This window comes from Protopterus annectens, chromosome 4.part1 (assembly GCF_019279795.1).
Source record: "Protopterus annectens isolate FY-2018-M chromosome 4.part1, PAN1.0, whole genome shotgun sequence".
Classification (NCBI taxonomy): Eukaryota; Metazoa; Chordata; order Ceratodontiformes; family Protopteridae; genus Protopterus; species Protopterus annectens.
This window is the reverse complement of record NC_056734.1, coordinates 569,972,950-569,987,185: the sequence shown is the minus strand read 5'-3', so window position 1 is coordinate 569,987,185 and position 14,236 is coordinate 569,972,950. Positions and strand designations below refer to the sequence as shown.

Sequence of the window (14,236 nt, the reverse complement as noted above, 5' to 3'; positions counted from 1 at the left end):
TATCTGCTAGAAGGACGTTCTTTCCAACTGCCACAGAGCTACAGGTTCCTTATTTCATCCATTTATTAGTATGCTAACTGGGTAGTCATCAAGGGCAATTCTGTACGCGAGATTCAGAGAGCAATACAAAAAATGATACATACACAAAAGCATGACAATAGACAACATTTACTGATACCAGTTTACCGGAAAAGTGCATCTGGGTCCAGAGTTCTCATTTTCAGCAGAGGTATGGGGAGAAAAGCTCAAAATAAATTCTATAACAAACATAACATCAAGTATATAGCAGTATAATAACTTACAATATGTATTAGCAGATATGAATGTGTACATTATCTCAGACAAAAATGAACAGCATTACTCAAGTAACACGTCTTTTAGAACAGGTGAGACAACAATACAACATAAGAGATAGATATTCGAATACAAACAAATAAGGAAATCAGGTAGAGGGCAGTTGAAATGAGAGCTAATGAAGGATAGGTTGCAGGAGAATGTGATAAGAGTACTAAGGTGGTTCGGAATCAGAGAGAGAAAGAGGTCTTGATATTAATGAAAGGGGGAGAATAGAGAAGAAAAATAAATTATATGAGGTTTAGAGGTATAAACAAAGTATACAAACAGTAATATCTGGGAAACTAAAAAGAAAGTAACAGGCTCTCAAAAGTAAGGTCTACAATCTTAAAACACTACATAAAGTAAAATAAAGCTGTGTAGTCTACCATAACAGCAGATGTTCGAATAGATCACAGCTGCAATCAGTAGCTATTATATATGGGACATATCCCAAGGATACCACACATCTGGCCAATCTTCAAAGCTTCAGGCTCCTTCCTCATGTGTCATATACCCATCCTTAGCACTCAGCTGTCTTGCACAGAACAGGGTTGCTGAAGCCTAAAGCTCCAAGTCATGTCGGAAAAGCAAATGGAAGAAAAATATTCTGTCTGGCCAGGGGGGGAGGGAATTAAAGAGGAATGCAGGGAGGGTGCTAGCATTACAACAGTGAGATATTTGAACATCTACTGTTATAGTAAGTCAACTTTCACAACTGTACTACATTTTTCGTTAGACTTCTACTGCAACATACTAAAACAGCATTCCGGTGCAATAAGTAGTAGCTGTGGAATTCTGTGCAATACATTTTATTTTACATTTGTGTACCAGAAAAGTTAGACCGGGAAGATCCCATTTTCAGTGGAGGCCCAGGCAGCAAAGCTCCACATAGTAAACAATACATAAAAAAAAAAAGTCATACTGAAATTTTTAAGCATAAACATGAGAATTTTTAAGATAGAAGACAAATACATTTTTAAAAGATTACATAGAAAACACAGACAATGCAAACTTTTAATGAAATAACTAACATAAGACATGAGAAAGACTCATAATTTAAGGTAATTATAGAAGATAAAAATTGGATAGCGCTGGCTGAAGTTTCTGTGCTTACCACAATACAGGTACCAACAATTAGGAGGGTAGCCCAATGAAAGCTATTTGTTTGCACAATTTAACAGTTGATAACAGTCTCTTAGAAATTTAGACCATGTGGTTTTATTAACAGTTGAGAGAAAGTTACACTAAGCAACTGTATTCAGTATTGAATTTGTTAAATACTGCTTATTATTAAAAGAATGTTACTTTTTTTTTAGTTTTAGTAGGTAAGGTAAGGTTACTATAAATAGTTTAATGAGAAAGGAAAAGCACTTATGGTTGCAAATAGCTAGCCTGGAGTGTTGCATGAATAGTGCCATGTGTCTGAAAGGATTTTTGAATAGTTTTTTTTTTTTTTTTTTAATTGGTTTGACTTGATAGTAGTTCTAATAGTATGTGGGAGGGAGGTTCCAGGTTTTTGATACATAGCTGGAGTAGTGAGTCCCCTGCAGTGTTTGTAGCTTTGGCAACTTGCCGTAAAAATTTAATTGTTGAGCGAAGTATATGTGTGTTGGAGTAAGGCTGTAGTAAGTTTAGGAGAGTAGGCATATTTTCATTGACAGAGTAGCTTATGAGCCATAATTAATTGGTTATATGCTAGGAGTTGTGATTGTTCCAGCCAGGAGAGTTTTTTTTTTTTTTTTTTTTTTTTTGAGTGAGGCAGTGGTTTGTCCTATATGGCGAACCAGTGGCAAGTTTAGCTATTTTGTTATAGCATGTTTCTAGTTTTTCTAGGTCAGTCTTTTAAGATTGGTAAGAATGGATGAATCAGAGGGGAGAGTTGACAGGAGGTGGGTTCTGGCAATAGCTACTCTAGAACAGTTAGAATTTTTTTTTATTTCTGCAAAGGGTTCCCATTTTTGTGTATACTGTAACAGTTTGTGATAATTGCAAGTCAAACCTCAGCTTATCAACTATAACTCCTAGAAAGGGGGGTCAAGAAGGTCTGGTGGGTTGAAAGATCATAAAAAGAATGCATGTCTTACCATAACGTTCCATCGGTTTTGTCAAGCTTCACTAATCCTAGACTGTGGGCTTGGTTCTCGTGTCAAACTTTGAGCTCTATGGAATACCCATTTATCTGAACAGTACAAAATTCATTCTTTGCCCATAAATCTACTGCATTGACTGTTTCGTGAAGCACTTGCACACAGTCAACATAAAAAGTAGGGTCACGGCTTTGTAACTGATCAACTTGTCTCTTGGAATGTTTCCTTTTAATAAAAGGATGCCCTTTATTTGATTTACAAAACCTTTTGAAATTATTCCACTTATTGTATTTGTGACATTGCTGACCAAAATCTAAACATGTTTTCCTTCTAGGCACATGACTTCCACCACAACTACAACAGTTGGCAATAAAACTGAGTGGGGACCCATTCTTTGAGTTTGCCAACTCACTCTTACACTTCACTGAGACTGTGCATTTTCCACAGCATGCTTTGGAACTTGCTAGAAAGCTATGGGGTTTCCCAAGGATGTTGCAGGTCTCCCTGTAGCTGCCATGTGCTTGGACCGGTTTCTTTTAACCAAGTGCTGCATACCATCAACACTGGCTTTAGAAATTACTGGAAGCATGCATCACTCATTTGTAAGCATATTTGTGGGCTTTTCTGTAAGCTCGTGCATCTGACAAATCTCAATGGCCTTACTCGAATTTAAATCACTGTCACGAAGCAAAATATTTCTCACAGCATCATCTTTACAACCACACACAAATCTGTCCTTTATCAACTCATCCCCTTAAATCACCAAATCTGCACATTTTAGCCTCGTTTCTCAAATCAGTTATACATGCTGCAAAAGTTTCAACAGGCTTTTGATCCGTTGTGTAAAATAAGTGCCTTTCCATTGTAAAATTTATTTGGGGATTGCACATTTCTCTAAATTTATGTTTTCAGAACTCGGGGTCCTTCCTTGACTCAGCTGGTACAACTATAGGACTGTTTTCCCAAACTCCTGCAAAGACAGCAGGTGCATACAGAAATGAACGTTCCTTTTCCCCCTTTCCATGGCTTCTGAACCAGCTAAATTAAGCAGAATAAATGCCTTTGCACAGTCATCTGTATCAGAAAATGCATCCTGTATGAAAATATCATACTCTTCCTCAAACACTCTCCAGTTCTCTACATTATTATTGTCAAACACAAGTGAAGCTGATTTCTGAAATCAGTCTGCCATGTCAACAAATTATGCCCAAACACTGAAAAATATGGCCCTTGTAATTATAAATGAACAAGCACATGGCCAGCACTTGTAATAACATTCAAATGCACAATAAACTCTGAAATGCTTTAGGTTGCAAAATATGCTTTGAAATGGCTGTATTATGCAAAATAACTAATGTAATACTGCACAAGCTTGCAAACACTTCATACACTTCAGACAACTCAAATAGCCTTGACAAATGCGAAAAAGTAGTTCTTAGCATAAAAATGTGGTTGCTTCCCTTATTTTATTCATTTTGTGCAATTTGGACTTTATTTCAAACATTTTCCGTAGATATTTCAAATATTTCTGTTACTACATCACAGCATCATATATTTGTTACTTAGAAATTCGTTTAGAGCATTCTGAATGCCTTGTTTCATATTTTGCAAATAAAAACCAGCTTGAGCAAGTTTTAATACCTGAAATTTGTTTCTGACCTGTTCTGTGAGTTATATGTGCAGTAGGAATGATTCACTCCTTTATATTCCTACAGTGTTAAATGAATGCCTCTCAGTCTCGAACTGAAGAATATGGATCCCCTTATAGCTCCATGTCCTTTTTAGACATGCCTCTAACACCATGTTGCTCATTCCCTCTCTAGTATAGATGGTGAACAGTCGGGGTAGTTCGTTTATATGCTTCATCACACAGAAACATCAGGATCGATAGCAGTTTTATAAAATATAAACAAACTGATTAACAGACAGACTACACAGACATATGTGCTTACATCTCAACAGGTTACTATAAGAAATGGCAGTCAGGCTCGCATGTGCTCAGTATTTATACAATTGTGCAAGCCCCTAGAAAGCTTCTTAAAGCTATACATACACACTGATTTACAGTTAGTCTGTCATGAGGCATAAGCCTAGTCTCTTTGCTTACGGAGGGTTTTTGTTTCGGTAGTCAGCCAAGAGGCATAGTTTGCCTTCACCCGGACTGTTCTTGGGGTGCCATTCTGTTGAAAATGTTGACGAAAGTATTGTTAAAGTATTCCACTGCAGCATCTAGGGGTAAATTCTTTAGAAAGGTCCAGTTACATTGCTTTAAAGTGTTTATTACGTCTTGTGGGTTAAAACTTTTCTTATTGCGGATTTGGCAGTAAATGGTATGTTTAATACAGTTTATGTGTTGCCTGAGCAGATAGGTAGGAATGTGGTCACCAATAACATAGGTAAACAACCAGCGTTTTGACAGTCAAAGGGTTTGTTAGTCAGGGTCCAAGTCTAGGATAGAGTGCTTATTTGATTTTTTTTTTTTTTTTTTTGTGTGTATTCTGGTAGGAGTCCGGATAACTTGTGTGAAGCCATAAAGGTTAATATGATTGCTGGGGCTTTGAGATTTACAGGTTGACCAGTCGGTATCTGAAAATCACCCATGATGATGGTTTCATGGCTGATGTAGTTTTAGACACATTGCAGAATTTGCTCAGCTGTGGATACATTGTCCGGTGGGATATAAATGACTATAATAGTTGTACACGTCTTAGGATTGATTTGTAATTTGGTTGGAAGTATCTCAGTGTTATGTTAGGGGTTGTTATATTGAGATTTAGTAGTTGTAGTATCAGCTTATTTTGGAATACTATGGCTACTCCTCCATCTCTTTCATCCTTTCTATCTGTCCTAAGTATATTACAGCCTGGAGGTATGACTTCATTATCTGCAATGTGTGGTTTCAGCCATGTCTCTGTTAGAATTGTTATTTCTGGGGAGTAATGAGAGAGGATAGCTACAAGCTCATGAAGCTCATTAACACTTCTGAGATTGAAGTTTATTAGTAGTAGGTCTAATCCTTTAAGGAGTACGGTAAGTGTACTTTGTATTTGAGGGTGGGACGAAGGGGAGCAGTTAGGACCTGGGTTTGGGTGTATGCCACCATTGTTAGAAGTTTTTGGCTATGGTTTACTAGTGTGTGCATGAGTTTGGATATCTGCTTGTGAGATCAGTGAGATTTTTTTTTTTTAAGTGGTGTTATTTTATATGATTCCCTTGGACTAAAAGTGGTGGTATTTTATGATTCTCTTGGACTAAAAGTGGTTTTGAAGATAGCAGGAAAGATTTTGAAATAAGTCGATTGGTTTCAGATTAGGGTTGGTGGGTGTAGTTCTATGGCTAGCTTGGGATAGGGCTAGATGAAAGTGGTAAGCTGTGTGGTGTGCTGCTGCTGAGAGAAATAAGAGTAATAGGATGTACTGAGAAAGCATTTTGGTGCATGTGAGTCGTTTGGGGTAGTGAACAATTACTCTGTGTATAATGTGCATAGGTACGGAATGGGCAGGCTGTATTAAGTGTCAGCGGTCAGGAGATTTTTATGGCAATTAATTATAACTAATTAGATACAAGTAGCGGAGTGGCAATCTTGTTTGCTTCTGCCAGGGATGTTAAGGAGGAGAAAGAAGAATTATAAAGTGTAGAGATTAGATAGGAGGAATATATTATGTGGTAGTGATGGGAGGGACTAGAATTATAATGCTGGATGGGCATGGAAAGATAATTAATAATGGTTTCAGAGGAAAGGGCTAGGAATGCAATGCAAAAAGCCAATCCACCTAGAAATAGTTTGTTTTGACACAGGCTTGCCCTGTGAACTTAAAAGCAAAAGAAACAAGTAACTGCTGAGACTGCCTAAAATCTTTAGTCCTGCTCAAATAAGAACGCAATTGCCTGTGTACATCTAAAGTGTGCAAAATCTTTTCCCTTATTTTGAGGATCTGCAAAAAATTAGGCAAATGAATAGTTTGGTTTAAAGCCACACTAGAAACTACCTTAGGCATAAAGGAAGGATTAGTACGTAATGATACCCTGTCCTTATGGAAACCAAAAGGGCTCTACTGCCATAAGGGCCTGCAACTCAGACACCCTTCTTGCAGAAGTAATAGCCAACAGAAAAGCAGTCTTCCATGACAAATATTTCAATTCAGCAGTAGCTGCAGGCTCAAAAGGTTGTAGAGTAAGTTTTTCCAACACAAAATTGAGATCCCAAGCAGGAGTAGGAGCTCTACGTGGGGGTCTTATATTCTTTGCCCCACTAAGAAACTGCTTGAACAAAGGATGCGTAAACAAAGGAGGGTCACAATCATACTGAGCTCAAATTGCTGCAGCATGAATCTTTATGGAAGAGAAGGACAAACCTTTGTCCAATAATTCAGTAAGATATTGAAGAGCCACACTCAAATTAGGCTCTGAAATCTCCAAATTTTTTGCTGTACTCCAAAATAAAAATCTCTTCCATTTTCTCATGTACACTCTCCTAGTACTAGGCCTCTAGCTCCATAATCACATTTAAAACTTGTTGAGGAAGCTGAGACCTACCATGCTTCAACACAGAATATGCCAAGCTGTGAGATGAAGAGATGGAAGCTTGACATTGAGCAGATGACCGTCCTTCTGAGATAACAGATGAGGAATCAGAGGTAAAGGCCATGGAGGCTTCTTTACAAGACTCCTTAGAAGTGGGTACCAGTGTTGCCGAGGCCAATCTGGAGCCATCAAAATCATCCTTGGCCTGTCCTGTCTGACCTTTAGTAATACCTTTAGAAGAAGAGGTAGAGGTGGAAAGGCATAGACATGAAGGTTTTTCCAACTGAAAGACAGAGCATCCACTTTCCAAGCTGTGTGATGAAACCCCTTTGTGCAATACTTTGGCAGCTGGTGGTTTAGTGGAGAAGCGAACAGATCTATGTCTGGAGTTCCCCATGACACTGTCAATTTCTGAAATACATGAAGATCCAGTTTCCACTCGTGGGGATCCATGATTTGTCTGCTTAATACATCTGCTAGGGAGTTCTGTGCTCCTGGCAGAAACCTTGCCTGAAGAGTCAGTTGCAGAAGCTTAACGCAGTTTCCCATAAAATCATTGCTTGCCTGCATAGAGGATAAGAATGTGTTCCCCCTTGCTTGTTGATGTACCACATGACAGTTGTGTTGTCTGTCAGAATCAACACCTGCCCTGGAAGAAGTAACTCCTGAACGCCATCAATGCAAACTGGACTGCTAACATCTCCTTCATGTTGATATGTAGATGCTGTAGTCTGGCAGGCCACTTGTCTTGTATCCACTTTCCATTTAGATGAGCTCCCCAAGCAGTGTCCGAGGCATCTGTCGTTAAAATCTGACTCGCCTCTGGCGGGTCACAGAGAGTCCCTTGTTTAGGTGACATTCCTGAGCCCACCACAAGAATTCCTTTTGAAGGCAAGGTATTATTTGAATGACAGTGTCCAAATCTTGGCAGTGCTGTGTCCATACATTTTTGAGATACCATTGCAGCTTCCTCATATGCAGTTTGGCATTGGGAAGCACCAGAATACAAGATGCCATGAACCCTAATGCTTGAAGGACTGTCCTTGCAGTCAGCACGGACTGATGAGATAGATGATGGAAGTAAAGTGACAGACTCTTTTGCTTGTCCGGGGTTAAAAAGGCCATCTGGGCTGCTGTATTCAGTCTCACACCCAGAAAGCACATGTCTTGAGAGGGTACTAGACTGGACTTTATTTCGTTCACAGAATACCCTAGGCATCTTAGCACTGCTATGACATATTCCAGATGCTGTAGAAGGTGTTCCTTTTCTTGAGCCAGAATCAGGCAGTCGTCCAAGTAAGGATAAATTTGAATGCCTTGAAGCCTGAAGTAAGCTATCACTGGAGCCAGAACCTTTGTGAATACCGTGGGCGCAGTAGATAAGCCAAAGGGCAATGCAGAGAACTGATAATGAAAATCTCCAGTTCGAAACCGCAGATACTTTCTGCAACTTAGCCTTATGGGCACATGAAGGTAAGCTTCCTTGAGATCCAAAGTTACCATCCAGTGATCCTTGCCCAGCAGAGGTAACAGTTGCTGTAACGTCAACATCTTGAACTTGGGAATGTCCAGATAAGTGTTGAGGATAGATAAATCCAAATTGGTCTCCACGTGTTCCCCTTCTTTGGTACTAGGAACAGGCGAGAATAAAATCCAAGCCCCTTTCTGACACAGGGACTGGCTGAATAGCCCCTATCTGAGTAACTGAGAAACTTGCTTGTGAGCCTCTTTTCTTTGTGGAGGAGGAACATCTGGCATGCCTTTGAAAGGGGGCATTGTGTGGAAATAAAATCTGTACCGTGATGAATGATATCCAGCACCCATCTGTCTTGAGTGATTAAATCCCAATTTTCTTTGAAAAGAGACAATCTTCCTCCCAAAGGAGCTGCCAGACGAGAGTCCACTGGCAGCTGAAAAGGCAGGTCATTGGTACTGCTTACGAAAGGACTGACCCTGCCCTCACCAGAAGTCTGAGCAGGTGAACTGTCTGGATCTAGGCCTAAACGAACCTTGAGCCCTGCCCCTACCACGTCTAGACCTACCCCTAGACTGGGAACCATAAGCAGGATATGTCCACCCTTAGCAGGCCAATTTCTACTAAACTTGGAGGCTGCACCTGCAAAAATCTTTAACAGTCTGCATAGACTTAGCTTTGTCCTCCATTTTCTTTAAAACTGCTTCCACAGGCGGTCCAAACAACACATCAGACTGTAAAGGAGCATCCAAAATCCTGGTCTTAACATGCTCAGCTAAATTCTGATCCTTCAACCATGCATGTCTGCGAAGAACAGAACTAGTAGCAGCCACCCTGGAGGAGGCCTGAACAGCATCAAAACCACACTGCAAAGAATGCTTACCCACTTGTTCAGACACATGAACCAAATCCAGCAATTCTTTACACTCAATACCTTCCGCCAAAGCATCCACCTTAGATTTCAATTGTGAAAGGAGATAATTCTGATATTTCAGCATATGAAATTGACAATTCAACGCCCTCATGGCAAGAGTGGAAGAAGTATATACTTTCTTACCCCACCTATCCAAAGCCCTTGCCTCTTTATCAGAGGGTACAGGATTTTTAACAACAGAAGCTTTAACACCTTTAGGCCCCTGAGAAACAGTTTCTGGGTCCGCCCTGGGACTCTTAAACAAATACTTATGAGCTTCGGGCACCCTATAATACCTATCAGGCTTAACAGGAGCAGGAGGCAAGGAATCAGGGTTCAGAGAAGCCTCTGCAAGAACATCCTCCACCACATTCAACACAGGAGGAATAGCTAAGGGCCTATGCTGAGGCAAAAACAAGAATTCCCGAAGCCTTTTCCTGGAGTCAGAGTAATCTTGGCCTTCCCATTTAAAGTGCTCCCGCATGGAGTGAAGAGTCTCTGAAAATGAAAAATCCTCAGGAGGAGAAGCTGAAGGAGTGGAATCATCCACATCCGAATCAGAATAAGCAGGAAACTCTTGCAAGTCTTCCACAGAAGACTCTGAAGCCTGTGAACACTGTTCAAAACTATCAAACTCCTGTTCCACCCTAGGCCTCTTATCAGGTGGGGCATAGAACCTCTAATCAGAGTAATCAAATCTTCAGCCATTTTAAGCATATGTTTCTTAGGCACAGAGCTGAAATGGTAGGAGAAGCCCTACAGAAGCTGAACTTGGCCTTCCTCAAAAGAAGCTCTGGAAACAGAAGGAGAGGCCCTAACTACCTTGGGAAGAGAGGGAAGAACAGTTACCTGAGAAGCCCCTCAGCCTGGCCTACTTCCTGAGAGGGCACATCCTGTAACAGTAAAGTATCTGCCTGAGACTCCATAGAGACTCCTGGCAAAACCTCTGGCTCCTGAGCCTTCTAAAGGACCGACGTCCGGGACTGCGGTTCCTCACCCCTAGACTTCACTGTTTTGTCCTTGCGCTTCTTAGATGAAGCAGCGCCGGAGCATCCGACGTCATAGTATATTTCCAACGGTTCCGAATCACTAACCTGGCACAATCAAGCCTCCTCTTAATAGTGCGCTTATTAAATCTAGCACAAGAGCGGCAACCAACAACGTCGTGCTCAGGCCCTAAACAAGGTATACACAATGTATGATAATCCCTATGCGGTATCTGCTTCCCACAAGAAATACAGTTATTCACTTTTTCTGACATCCGGTAATATACTGAGGCAAGAAAAAACCAAAATGTTCCCCAACGGGGTTACTTAGCCAACTCTGTACTCGGTCTGAAACTCCGGTTTCGGAAAATCTCAGAACGCCAACCTGCACTCGCAAAATTGCTTCTGCATCGGACCATGCGGCAAAAAAGACTGAGGAAATGACGTCGGTCATGCGCATTAGTACCCTGACGTACTGACGTCAGTCTAAGGCGCCATGACCGACGTCAGCCTTATACTCTGGTATTCGGGCCGACTGGGACGCGGACTATACCCCAATTGTCAGGACTGCAGCAAGGGAAGACGAAGAACATCTTGTGTGAAGCCATAAAGGTTAATATGATTGCTGGGGCTTTGAGATTTACAGGTTGACCAGTCGGTATCTGAAAATCACCCATGATGATGGTTTCATGGCTGATGTAGTTTTAGACACATTGCAGAATTTGCTCAGCTGTGGATACATTGTCCGGTGGGATATAAATGACTATAATAGTTGTACACGTCTTAGGATTGATTTGTAATTTGGTTGGAAGTATCTCAGTGTTATGTTAGGGGTTGTTATATTGAGATTTAGTAGTTGTAGTATCAGCTTATTTTGGAATACTATGGCTACTCCTCCATCTCTTTCATCCTTTCTATCTGTCCTAAGTATATTACAGCCTGGAGGTATGACTTCATTATCTGCAATGTGTGGTTTCAGCCATGTCTCTGTTAGAATTGTTATTTCTGGGGAGTAATGAGAGGATAGCTACAAGCTCATGAAGCTCATTAACACTTCTGAGATTGAAGTTTATTAGTAGTAGGTCTAATCCTTTAAGGAGCAGTAAGTGTACTTTGTATTTGAGGGTGGGACGAAGGGGAGCAGTTAGGACCTGGGTTTGGGTGTATGCCACCATTGTTAGAAGTTTTTGGCTATGGTTTACTAGTGTGTGCATGAGTTTGGATATCTGCTTGTGAGATCAGTGAGATTTTTTTTTTTTAAGTGGTGTTATTTTATATGATTCCCTTGGACTAAAAGTGGTGGTATTTTATGATTCTCTTGGACTAAAAGTGGTTTTGAAGATAGCAGGAAAGATTTTGAAATAAGTCGATTGGTTTCAGATTAGGGTTGGTGGGTGTAGTTCTATGGCTAGCTTGGGATAGGGCTAGATGAAAGTGGTAAGCTGTGTGGTGTGCTGCTGCTGAGAGAAATAAGAGTAATAGGATGTACTGAGAAAGCATTTTGGTGCATGTGAGTCGTTTGGGGTAGTGAACAATTACTCTGTGTATAATGTGCATAGGTACGGAATGGGCAGGCTGTATTAAGTGTCAGCGGTCAGGAGATTTTTATGGCAATTAATTATAACTAATTAGATACAAGTAGCGGAGTGGCAATCTTGTTTGCTTCTGCCAGGGATGTTAAGGAGGGAGAAAGAAGAATTATAAAGTGTAGAGATTAGATAGGAGGAATATATTATGTGGTAGTGATGGGAGGGACTAGAATTATAATGCTGGATGGGCATGGAAAGATAATTAATAATGGTTTCAGAGGAAAGGGCTAGGAATGAAAGGATAATTGCTTTAGAGAGAGTTGAGTGTTTATGGAATATGACAGCTGATTGAACAGCGAGTCTAGGTGGAAGTGGTTTCCATAGAAGGAAATACAATTGAAATAGGGGTGGGTGAGTGGGAATGGGGTTATGGTAGGGAAGCGGAGTGACCCAGAGTGAAGCAAGGGTGAATGGGGTGGGTTGAGCCCTGGTCAAACCTCAAACCAGGCAATAAAAAAAAAAAAAAAAAAAAAAAAAAAAAAACACACTGATGTGCAGTATGCGTTTTTATAACTTTTAAAACTTTAATAGTCTAGGTTAGTTTTGAACAACAAACTTCTACACTGTGCTTGTAAGCAGTGGAGTTTAGAAGCGAAGGCAACAGCCGTTAAGAGTAGTTATTTACCAGATGACTCCTGTATTAGGATAACCCTTACTGTACACACCCAGAGTAGAGAACAAATTTAAAGAGTTTCTGTAGAATCAACTTACTATGGCCTAGATGTGGAACTACTGAGATACCACAGAGACTGCGGGATGTTAATTTTGTTTAGCAGGGAGAAGCACAAAGCACACATCTCTCCTGCCTGAGTGTGCACCCCACTTCCTAACTCCAGGAAAGTGCAGAAATATAGTTTTCTAACCATCACGCTTCAGTAAATGGAGAAATCTACATTGGTAACTCAGAACAGTCCCTTTGTTTGTTGACTCATTTGGTCCGATGGTAAGCCATTATAAAGGGAGGTAGGCAAGTAACTGTAAAGCAGTACATCAGGTTAGAAAATGTTGTACCATAGATTACAGTATTATCTATAACTGCAATACAAGTACTGTTTTTTTAGCTTAGTAAATGTCTGTTGATACATAAAAAGTACAGTTGTGTACACTTACCATAAATGTAGATGTTAGAGTGTATTTACTGTTGCAGTCATACCATTTGGGTAATCTGCCTGCAGGTAGCCCTCAGCCAGCCTGAATACCAGAGTCTTGGATTCCTGCGTCGGATGCTCTCTCTTCTTCCATGACATCAGGTCGTCAGGGGTATAAAACATGCAGCCGACGCCATTACATAAGTTTTTCTTGCCCCAGATTGTCAGGTGCCCTCACAATGGGAAGCAATTATATGTTATGGTACAACTCCATCAAAAAGCAAGTACACCAGAATGCTTAAATACACCAAACAAGAAGGAAAGGTAGAGCCAAGAGAACTCAGGGGGCTGGAAGGAGGGTAACCAGGACTGCAACAGTGAATACACTCTAACATCTACATTTATGGTAAGTATACACAACTGTACTATGTTCTTTGTGTTTCACTGTTGCAGTCATCGATTTGGGTTGATTCCCAAAGCTAAGGGAGGGAGAAGGAAGTTAAAGAGCATTAGGGCCAGCTATTAAGCCCTGCAAGACTGGAGTGGCAAAACCAGCTCTGGGTTTAGAAAAAATAGGCATGTGGTAATGCTTGGTGAAGGTATGTACAGAGATCCAGGTAGCAGCATCTAGGATGCCCCTGGCAGGGACTCTTCTGAGAAAGGCTGTAGAGGAAGATGCAGCCCTGGTGGAATGGGATCTTATCCCCTGTGGAGTAGGTTTTCCATGGTGCTTATACCAGAAAGGAATGCAATGGGCTATCCATTTAGAAATGGTTTGCTTTGAAATGGCCTTCCCCTCTGCCCCTGCAGCAAAGCCAGCTAGCAGCTGTTCAGATTTTCTGAGGCTTAGTCCTGTCCAAATAAAATCTAAGTTGTCTGTGCACGTCCAAGGAGTGCAGAATTCATTGTTTTGTGGATTCGGGAAAAGGGTAGGCAAATGAATGGACTGATTTAGGGCCACACTAGACACCACCTTGGGCATAAAGGAAGGATTGGACCTGAGGGAAACCCTGTCTGCATGGAAGATAATGAAGGGCTCCACTGCCATGAGGGCCTGTAATTCAGACACTCTTCTTGTTGAAGTGATGGCTAGAAGGAAGGCTGTTTTCCAAGAAAGGAATTCCAACTCTGCAGTTGCAGCTGGCTCAAAAGGAGGGAGAGTGAGCTTTTCCAATACAAAGTTAAGGTCCCAGGCTGGAGTACGCAACTCGCCTGGGGGGCGGTCTTAAATTTTTGGCC

At 40.9% G+C, this 14,236-nt stretch overlaps 1 protein-coding gene across 1 annotated transcript in view; it reads right to left on the bottom strand.

The window, feature by feature from the left end:
* The window catches only part of ACTL6A (actin like 6A), a gene marked incomplete in the record, with an annotated part of 1,351,363 nt that overhangs the window by 985,782 nt on the left and 351,345 nt on the right, over positions 1–14,236 (bottom strand).